Below are 7,176 nucleotides of genomic sequence, written 5' to 3'. Positions count from 1 at the left end.
TATACATAATGGAGTAGTACTCAGCCATGAAGAAGTATAAAGTTGAGTCGTTTGGGGGAAAATGGATGCACCTTGAAATCACAGTGCTAGGATGGAAATGTAGCCCAGCAGCACAGCACCTGCCTGACAACTGTGAGGTCGTGTGTTTGATCCTTGGTACTTAAAAGAAAACAAAACAGAAAAAACCACCACAATGCTAAATGGAAGAAATCAGACACAGATGGTTAAATGTTATATGGTTTCTCTTACATGAGAAATCCAAAGTATAAATAATTTAAAAAGCAAATTAAGACAGGTGATAGGAGTCAATTAAGTACACTTTGTGGAGATGGGAAGAGGTTCTTGGGGTAGGTAGAAAGGAGAGGGTGGGGTATAGAAGGGGAAATAAAAATGATTAAGATGCAATATGTGGATGTACCAATTCCCCAAGATGAATGCAATGAGTATGTATTACAAAAACATACTAATAAAAAAAGAATGTTCAAGGAAGAAGAAGGCTTATTGGCCTTGTACTGTTCTTCTTTAATATATGCTGAGGGCCGAATGTTTGTGTTCTTTCAAAATGTATTTGTTGAAATCCTCACCCCAAGAAGATGATATACGTAAATGAGGGTTTTGGTACATATATGAGAGCTGGGCCCTCACGGATAAAACCGATTTCCAAGAGAACTCTCTCATCTGCTCCTTCTGACACATTAAGAAGGCATCATCTATGAGAAAACAAACTTTCACCAGCCACCAAATCTACTGGCATCTTGATCTTGGAATACCCAGATTTTCCATTTATCTCAAGCCACCTAGCTCATGATATTTTGTTACAGCAGTCCAAACAGACTGAGGTATGTGTGCAGTATTTAATTTATGGGACACATGCTTGTAATCCCAGCACTCAGGAGGCCACGGTAGGTGGATTACTGTGAGTTCGAGGCCAGCCTGGGCTACAAAGTGAGTTCAAAGCTAGCCTGAACTGCAGAGTGAGACCCTGTCTCAAAAACACAAACAAACAAACAAACAAACAAACAAAAAAAGAGCTGGGGAGCTAGCTCAGAGACACAGCACTTACCTGGCAAGTGCAAGGTCCTGAGTTTGATTCCCAGTGTCAAAAACAAAGAAAAAGAATTTAATTCATAGCAATGAGTTAAAAACTCCTAAGTAACTTGCAGATTAGATTAAAAATACAAAAACGACTCAATTAGAAAGCACATATATCTGAAAAGAAGTAGCATGCCATGCCTAAGTATTCTTCATGTGGCAGTCTAAAATACTTTAAAATTGAATTAATTGCACTCATGATTGCTCTTCCCCTCCAAAAGGAGGTAACTCTGAAAAGCAAATGAAATCCTGGCAAGCTGTCGAAATCTCCACCTCAAGAGGGAATTTGCTAGGAAAGGCAATTGCCAACACTATAGTGAGCTCCATGTACTGTTCACATTAATGATGAACAGTTTAGCCTTATTTCCTGTAAGTGATGGGGACTTTGAAACTTTCCATGGTTTCATTGGTACTGCCGGAAGGGCTTGTAGTGCAAGAAATCTGTGCCCAACCTGGCTCTGGGCAAATGCATAACTGCCCGCTCAGTGCCAGGGAATATCATTCACTGTGGTGGTTAGATTTTCAGTGCTAATGGGGACAGACTGAGACACTTTATTTCATTCTAAAGAATGAAAACCTGACAGTAATCCTAGCTCAGATTTATCTTTTGTTTAAACTCTGAGAAAGGAAACATATTTTGTAGTGCATTATTCCAAAGACAAATGCTGTTTACAAATATGCAGAGATTAATGTAGAATAGCTATGTATGGATGCATCCAGGATCAATAATTTTTTTATCAGATTGTGACATTCAAATTTATCTCTCTTCCAATATCTAAGAAAAGTGCTGTTTCATTCTTTGACAAATTAGCTCTTTTATTCCTTTTGCCATTGGCTTTCGAACTCTAGGATCTTTTAAGACTCCTCTAGAAGCTGGATATGGTGGTACATACCTGTAGTTCTACCTACAAAGGAGACTGAGGCATTGTCCAGATATCCCATTGACTAGTATCCATTAAAACTTCAAAGAAGCTGGTTGAAATAATGCAGAATTTAATGATATAAACCAATGACATAACTAGACAATCCCATGGGAATATGGATTTAAGGTTGATTGGACTAGAGTAATGTATTAATGACTTGGATAGAGTTGTTGATATGGCAGTGCAGTGTCTCTGTGGTCTGTCAGTATTGTGAATTCATCTTATCCCTAGGTTGACTTATCTTATGACTGCAGTAAGGCTGCTCTTGTGGTTGAGATTAGATGTCCCCTGAAGCCTCAAGCCTCATTGGTGGGTTTTGGAGAGCTGATTGGATAATGGGAGTGTGATACTCATCTGTGGATTTTCTCCCTTCCTCGCTCATCACTTCACTCTCTTTGCTTCCTCTCTCCCAGACCTTGAGCTGCTCTTCTCCACCATGCCTGCCGGGCATGCTTTCCTGCCTTGGATCCAGCAGACTCTGGACTGAAACATGAGCCAAAATAAACCTCTCCTTCCTTAAATTGTAGGTGGTGGGTATCTTGTTCATTGATGAGGGAGGGAGATAACTAAGACAGCTACCAACCGTAGCATCCACAGCTGCTAGATTTTTTCATTCATATGTAAGGGAAGGTAGAGATTTTCTTCTAACCATGCAATAAAATATTTTAAGTGTTACTGTGACTAGACTAATTTTATTATACTCCCACTTGTGAACAATTCACTGTATCAAGAGAATCTCATGCTTTATCCACTTAGGCCTTTGTATGTTACATGGTCGACCCTTAAAATGGTCCAACTGGCTTAGATCCATAAGAGTTCACCTCTGTGGCTGGAGTGGGCTCAATCTCTCCCATCCTACCCAGCTCATACACAGAGAGGGAAGAGAGGACTAAATGGTTTCCTTATGGTTGTCCTTACCAGTAAGACCCTTTGTATTCCCTGAAATAAGTTATCATGTTTTTATATAATCTCCTTGAGATTTCCAAGGCATCAATTTTGCTAATTTAATAAACTAAGTTATATCATTTAGGGCACTCCCAAGAAAATATATGGCTCTCTGGAGCCAAAAACTTACTTTTATTGTACTATAAAATTAAAGCAATATCAGACATAGTAGATAAGATCAACTTCATAGACAATCATCAGAGGGCATCTTTGGGGTGCCACAAATTATATAGTTTTGACAAATGACTGAGTCTAAAAAAGTTTTGCATTTTAGTGGCTGGGAGGGAGAGTGGCTACATCAATCAGTGAGAGATTGTTCTTGGCTCCGATTAAGGCATTTTTGGATGAGATGAGTCATTGATAAACTAGAATAAAATGACTCATATCTTTGTGTATTGAGAAGCTCTTAACATGCACACCATTGATCCTGGGGAGTGATTTCACTCTGTATTTGAAAGTCAAATTAAAGGGCTTTTTTTTTGCAAGCCTGTTTGACACAATAGGGTATAATAGTTCTTTTAGGTTTCTGTGGGTCCAAACTACTCATAAAATTATTCACTGTAATGGCTCTTCTGGAGCAGAGACAGGTCTTGTTACAAACATTTGTTAAGAACAGTTGGCTTTGCTGATTACATTTCTAATGTTGCCAAATAGAAGCTTAAGGGAAAGGAAGGATTTTGGAAGTAAGACATTTGTGCTATCTGTTGAAAAAAAGTTTTGTGTTATTATCTATTTGCATCTTCTTTGTAAGAATCTTTTTTGGTTTATGTCTTGTAATCTGAGTAACTACTTTTAAAATATTAATACACAGTGTATTAACTATTGTTCTTATTTTTTATAATTTTTTAATTTTTTCATAAAATGAAATAAAGTAGATGACAAGACTACAAGTAAGCAAAGGGCAAGTAGGAGCAAATGACTCAGAGTACAGACTGTTTTAGAGCCTGAGGGGTTTTACACATATGGATTTTGTCTGAAACAATGCATATAATGTTTTACACTCATTTTAATGTAGATGACACTTTCAGTGTAAAAAGGCTATTAGAAACAGTGGATAACATTATGTAAATATTTTTGTGTTGTATAAAAATATACAAGTACCACATTGGCTATAAAACAGACCTGAGGATCAATGGAACAGACTGGAAGAAACAGCCACAACCAAAAACACACTAATCTTTGATAAAGGGGCCAAACAAACTCACTGGAAGAATGATAGTCTCTTTAAGAAATGGTGCTGGAAAAATTGGCTTGCCACCTGCCAAAAGACTGAGAATAGATCCAAGTCTATCACCAGGCACCAAACTCAAGTCAAAATGGATCACAGATCTCAATATTAAAACAGAAACACTAAATCTATTGGAGGAGAAAGTAGATAAAAACTTTGAAGACATAGGGGTAGGCAGAGAGTTCATGAATAAAAACCAAATTGCACGTGAAACACTTGAAAGAATCAACAACTGGGATCTCATGCTACTGAAAAGCTTCTGAACATCTAAAGAAATCACCAGCAGAGTCAAAAGAAAACCCACAAACTTGGAAAAAATTTTAACTGACTGTCCCTCAGACAAAGGGCTTCTATCTAGAACATATAAAGAATTAGAAAATATCAGCTCCCCCCAATTCAAAGACCCAATTCAAAAATGGGCAGCTGAGATGAATACACACTTCTCAAATCATGAAATACAAATGGCACATAAATACATGAGAAAATGTTCAACATCATTAGTCATTCGAGAAATGCAAAATAAAACAACATTGAGATTCCACCTTTCCCCAGTAAGAATGACTAGCATTAAGAAATCAACCAATAACAAATGCTGGCAAGGCTGTGGAGAAATAGGAAGCCTTCTCCACTGCTGGTGGGAATGCAGACTGATGAAACCACTATGGAAATCAGTTTGGAGATTGCTCAGTAAACTAGGTTTAGAGGTCCCATTCAACCCAGCTATTCCCCTTCTGGGTATTTTCCCAGAAGATCTAAAAATATCATATCACAGCAATATATGTGCATCTATGTTCATAGCAGCACAATTTGTAATTGCTAAATTGTGGAAGCAACCCAAATATCCATCCACCGAGGATTGGATAAGAAAATTGTGGTACTTTTATATAATGGAATATTACTCAGCTATAAAGAAAGTAAACTCAAGACTTTTATAGGTAAATGGTCACAACTAGAGACCATACTCATAAGTGAAATAAATCAGACCTGCATGTGCAAGCACCATATTGTCTCACTAGTGTAAAACCTGAAAGAGTTAATAAAAACTCAGAGGTATGATAGACATTGTGAATTGATAGGAAAATGCTCAAGGGTAAAGGGCAACTGGGATGTGGGAAAAGAGAAGGGAAAGAAAGAGAAATTTTTTATGTATGTGTGTACAGGATAGTTAACATAGTTGAACTACTGTCTTCTATTTCTTTGCTGAAAGAAACTGTTAATGAGTCCTTGATAGATTAATATTGCATGTTTCTATTTGTTTTCCTGAGAAACCACTTTGAAGATATCAATATGTAATGCAACAAGCATGGTTAATTTCCTACCACTTTGTTTGTAACTCTGTATTGTCTGTACTGTTCTTTTGTTATTTTGTAAAAGGTTGTCTATCTGTCAATGTTTTCCTCCTCTTATTTTTAAAATAAAAAATAAAAATATACAAGTACCAAATAAATATTTGTACTATGAATAAAGTAGGTACTTCATTTTACTTATAATTTTTCATGTTCTTTTGTATATGTTCTGATGTATGAAATATGTTTTGATTTATTACTGAAATATGTTTTTCTGAAATATATTCTTACCTATTCCTAGGAGACAAGAGTTCCATTTTACTAACTTCTACTCCTGCAATAATTTAGTCAGTTTACATTTAATTTGTTTTGGGCAGTGATGAAGAAGAAGCAATTTCGGGGGCTGGGGATTTAGCTCAGCGGCAAAGCGCCTGCCTGGCAAGCGCAAGGTCGTGAGTTCGGTTCCCTGTACCGGAGAAAAACCAAAAAAAAAAAAAAAAGAAGAAGCAATTTCAAGAAAATTTAGTTTACATTTAGGAACATAATATAAATGTACAAATTCACTTGGCAATTATCTTCTCGGAATGATCAAGAGGGTTAAGTATTGTATTTAAAGTCCAACTATACCAACAATGATGAAGTATGTTTCCTTAGTTGGTTTACCATCTACCTATTCTGGTGAAATCCTGTATGAGAGAGATTGACCACAGATGGAGCTCAGCAATGCCTGAAAGATCAATCTTGCATGTCTGTATCTGTTTTCTTGAGTAAACACTTTGAAGTTATCAATATGTAATTCAAAAATCATTGTTAATTCCCTGTCACCTTGTATGTAGTTCAGTGTTACTTGTACTGTTCTTGTGCTACTTTGTAAGTGGTCGTCTGTTTGTTAGTATATTTTTGTTCTTTTACTTTTAAAATAAAAAAAGAAATGATTGATGTCCTTTGTCTTTAAGTATTACCTATGAAAGAGCAGACAAGTTACAGCTATATGTATGGAAACCTTATTAATAGTAAACCCTGACTCTTCTTCTTCCTCATAGGAGTTTAGAACTTTATTGTTGATCAAATGGAGTTTCTTATTATACATAAGGAAGCTCAGCAGGTGAACTGAGTAATTCTTAGGCTTACAGTTGCAACAGAGATTCATGTAAGACATGAAAATGTGGAACAATAGAGAGAAAAGTGAGCAGAACTGGGACAAAATGAAGAAATGTAGAGATGTGAAGAGAGGCTGTTCTTTTAGCCAGGTCTATTTTTATCAGGTCTATGTATTGAAGTAACTGGTAGTTTCTGTCACAATTTCATCTAATATCATTTATAATATCTTGTGTACAGACATGATACATACTCCTAAATCATCTCCTCTTAAATAAGTTTAGCTAACAAATGTCTCCAGTTCCCTTTCTGACACCAGGGGCACATGCCTAGCACATGCTGAACAACTGCGACTAATATGGACAGGGTTCCCGGTAAGCAGGGTTCTTCTGCCCATTGGTGAACTCTGGCTTTATCAACAGTCAATGGGAGCTAAGTTACAGTTGGACAGGGGCAGGAGTGTGATTTTACACAGCAGGGAGACCATACATAGTGACAATGTTCTACACATTTCCAAAGCTAGAAAAGAGGATTTTTACAATCAAGAAATGAACAATATTTGAAGAGATATGTTAAATCTGTTTTAACCCTTATATTATATATA

The sequence above is a fragment of the Chinchilla lanigera genome, unplaced genomic scaffold (assembly GCF_000276665.1).
Source record: "Chinchilla lanigera isolate Chin_1 unplaced genomic scaffold, ChiLan1.0 scaffold00017, whole genome shotgun sequence".
In the NCBI taxonomy this organism is placed as follows: Eukaryota; Metazoa; Chordata; class Mammalia; order Rodentia; family Chinchillidae; genus Chinchilla; species Chinchilla lanigera.
This window is presented reverse-complemented; position numbering follows the sequence as displayed.